The 3,921-nt window shown below is 48.0% G+C and overlaps 1 protein-coding gene across 1 annotated transcript in view; it reads left to right on the top strand.

Annotated features, from left to right (window-relative positions):
* Positions 1 to 3,921, top strand: part of RNF24 (ring finger protein 24) — a 27,197-nt gene that overhangs the window by 8,693 nt on the left and 14,583 nt on the right. The window lies entirely within an intron of this gene.

Genomic DNA, 3,921 nt, shown 5'->3' with positions numbered 1-3,921 from the left:
CTTTGAAGATAAAGTATGTGTAAATCAAGAACAGGGAGAGCTGACAGCATTGTTAGTACATTAGTAAAGAGGTTGTCAGGGAAGAGGGGGGCATCAGTGAAGGAAATTCACTAGGGATGCACCAATACCGTTTTTTTCGGTATCGAGTATGAGTACCAATATTTTTTTACGGTACTCGCCGATACCGAATACCGGAAGTCCCACTGGACCGGAAGGCGGTGTGTAATGATTCGCCACCCAGTTTCCTGATTAGCAGGAACGCCGTCTTCATGTTTCTCATCACCTGGTGACGAGGGAGCGTGAAGCTGGTTTTCTGGCCAATCAAGAAGCCGGGGGGCAGGTAATGAATCGCTGTCCGGCTTCCTCATTGGCCATTTTCCTGACCAATCAGGAAGCCGGGCAGCTTGTAATGACTGCCTGCCCGGCTTCCTGATTGGCCGGGAAGCCGACTCTGCTCCCTCGTCACGAAGTGACGAGGAAGCATGGAGCCGGCTTCCTGGCCTATCAGGAAGCCGGGTAACTCACTGCCCGGCTTCCTGGTACCGGAAGTTTGGGTATCGGGCTAGGCATCAGAGCATTTGGGCGAGTATGAGTACGCACCCAAATACTCGGCAACTATACCGATACTAGTATCGGTGCATCCCTAAAATTCACATTCAACATGAAATTTCCAGCTCTCCGCTCAGTCCTCAGTCCTCCCCCCCAGTCTTTATCAGCATCTCGGACCTCAGGGCCTCCTTGTAAGTTCTAAGCCCAATGCCGCAGCAAGCAACTGTTGAGGGTGGTGGTGTTGTAGTCGTAAAACGAAAAAGGAATGCAAGTGTTGTAGTCTCAATAATAATGACCATCACAATATTATGTATAATGACTTCATTGTTTGTACTTCTGCCCATGAATACTCTATACCCCGAACGCAAACACATTGGAGGAAAGGGATTGCAGAACTACAGACAGCTGTTTGTTTTTACAGGAGACAGTGAGGAGGCATTTTTACTAGGAATGTACCTATACCAAGTACCATACTCGGTACAAGTACAGATACTTTTCCAGCCCCAGGACTAGACTAGAGAAACATTCTAAAGTTAGGAGGCGGCTGTCACTTGTAAGGAGCACACGGAGCTCCTGGGATTTGTACATCTCTGTTTTATTGTATGATTTTGTTTTTATAAATATATATTAGGGATGCACCGATACCAGTTTTCAAAGTATGAGTACTGATACTTCTCCAAGTACTCACAGATACAAGTACTGATACTTCTCCAAGTACTCACAGATACAAGTACTGATACGTTTTTGTTTAGTGTCATGTGACAGTTTTCCTAAAACAATACAGAGTAATGATTTCAGGACAGTGGTGGAGCGCCAGAGCCAGATCCCAGCTGCAACCTCTGCAACCCTGGTAGTTCTCATGAAAATGCAAGTATCGGCACTGGTACTCGAAAAGTATCTGTGCATCCCCGAGGAAGACTGTGTTAGGCATTAGTTTCAGTGCTGGCCGGGATGACTAGAAGCTCTCAGGGTCATAAATATACGCTAAGGGAGCTAAACCTACTCCCTTTACTGCCCTGCCTGCAAAGGAGATTTGAGACTACATCCAATGATTCTGAAGTCTCCTGCATGTCTGACACTTCTTGTTTGGAAATGTCACAGGGGGTACAGGGTCATTTCCAACAGTAACCTCTGCAATCCTTAATGATACAATGATGAAGATGCATCCTCGTTACATGCACACCAATTTTCTTTGCTTAAAGGAGAACTATGAGGGGGGGGTGCTTTTCACTCACCTTAGTTTGTGTCCTCCCGTTACCCTACGGAGAACTATGGGGAAAAACACTGACCCCATAGTTCTCCTTTAAGAACTCCAGGAGAAAAAAGTCTTAACCCTTGCAGTGGAGCTTCCCCCTCACTGCAAGGGTTAAGTGCTCGTTTTTGCCTAGGGTCAAAAATAACAAAGTTATACTCACCCGATCCTCGGATCTGGCTGGCTGTCACAGTGCTCCCTCCAGCCTGTCTCCTCCTCTGCTGCGGAAATGGTATTTCCCTCGGTGTCCTCACATTCCATACACTCTGTATAGAACGTTACGACTCGAGGATCCTTAGTCCACTGTAGCAGAGGGGGAGCAAGGCAGAAGGGGCCGGTCTAAGAGCTGGCGGGCTCCAAGGATCTGGTGAGTATAAGTTTGTTATAACCTAGACAAAAACGAGCAGTCCAGCTTTAAATTGCCTTAACAGCCCCCCTGATGGGGGCCCCTCACCACCCCCAGGCCCCATAGCAGTGGGCCGCCATGGCCTTTGTTACGCCAGTCTATTGTTTTCCAGACCGTGTGTAGTCTGAACTGAAGAGGTTTTGCTTGGTGACTCACTGGCGTTCAGTAACAGTCCACAGACAGACTGGCGTCTGTAATCTTGCACATTGCCTTTTTTATATGTATAATTAAATATTACAAATATGCTTTAAAACATAAAAGGAAGCCATCGTCTGTCTTCAGATACTTATTTCATTATTCCACTTCTGCACATTTGTTTCGCTTAAAGGGCCCGTGCCGATGGGCTTTGGTTAGCTTCAAGCGGGTTTTGCTATCCCCCTACAAGACTATGGGAATAGTAAATCCGCTTGAAGCAGGTCAGCTGCATGTCCAAGGTTCCTGCCAATGAATTCTGGCTCATCTCGGGAATGTATCGCACTGATGGCACCGACAAAAGCACAAAGCTGAACGCCGAGCAGATTTAAAAGAACCAATTTAACGCAGCTCTGTATTTATTATTCCATCGTTAAATGTAAGTTGTTTTTTTTACATGCAAGTAGTTTAGGTACCTGAACTGGACCTGGTATCAACCTCTTGCAGTCCTTGTACAGCAGAGCTCAGATTGGGTAGGGAGAATCAGCACTAGGAGCCATTCACAGTGCTCCTATGTGAACAAGGGAATTGCTAATAGGAGGAGACAGCAGAGTGACAGAGAGATGAGCTCATCAGTGTGCTGCTTCTTCTTTTACTGTGTAATCACAGGGTGGGGGGAGGACAAAACCTGTAAGGCTAAACATACACTCCTAAACTGTAGAACCAGCACACGATCTTCCAAAGAAATAAAACTTTATGCAGCTTGACAAAGAACAACCGCTGAAGCATTTCTGCCTTACTAGGCCTTAGTCATAGCTCATAGCCATACACTAATTCTTAACCAAAGGAGAAACCCCCCCCCCCAATCCATGCTGTTGTATTTTAATTGGCTGCAGTCACTGTTTTTTCTGATTTTTCGGGCCTGCTTGTTGCACTGGTGCATTTGCACCTTGTTCCGAGTCTGAACATTGACTGTGCTCAGGGGCGTCCTGAGGCTGGGTGTCGCCCAGGGGCGGAGACCGGGTGACACCCCACCGTGCTGTCATCGCGCATGTGCGTGACGTTGCTGCGCGAGCAATGACTTCATCGCCCGTGGTCTTATTGACGCCTGCCGGTGGCCATCTTGGTGATGGACGCCGGCAGAGAGAGGAGGGGACGTTCAGCCGGCAGGATAAGGTATGCCGCCGGGTCCCCTCCTCTACTTACACTGTCGTAAAATGACTGTCAGTCATTTTGGTGTCACCCCTCCAATGGTGGCACTCGGGTGCGGGCTGCACCCCCCTTGTGACGCCACTGACTGTGCTCCACTCTTCCTCAGTGTTCACGTGTAATGCAGACCCAGCACAGCATCTTGGAGTATTTTTATACCCGGGAAAATAGAATTGCAAAGATGTCCCAGACATTACGCCCGGCCGGTAACCCGATCCTTATAATTACACCAATTACAGATGTCTGCCAGTTATTTTCACCGACAGCCCACTCGGGCTCCTCCTCCACCACCACCGATGATCTACAGGCAGCTGAAGACAGCAGGGGAGAGTCTTGCAGCAATTCCCTTTAGTAGGCATATTTGTCAGGCGGC

This window comes from Nanorana parkeri, unplaced genomic scaffold (assembly GCF_000935625.1).
Source record: "Nanorana parkeri isolate BGI_ZX_2015 unplaced genomic scaffold, ASM93562v1 scaffold1079, whole genome shotgun sequence".
Taxonomy (NCBI): Eukaryota; Metazoa; Chordata; class Amphibia; order Anura; family Dicroglossidae; genus Nanorana; species Nanorana parkeri.
This window is presented reverse-complemented; position numbering and strand designations above follow the sequence as displayed.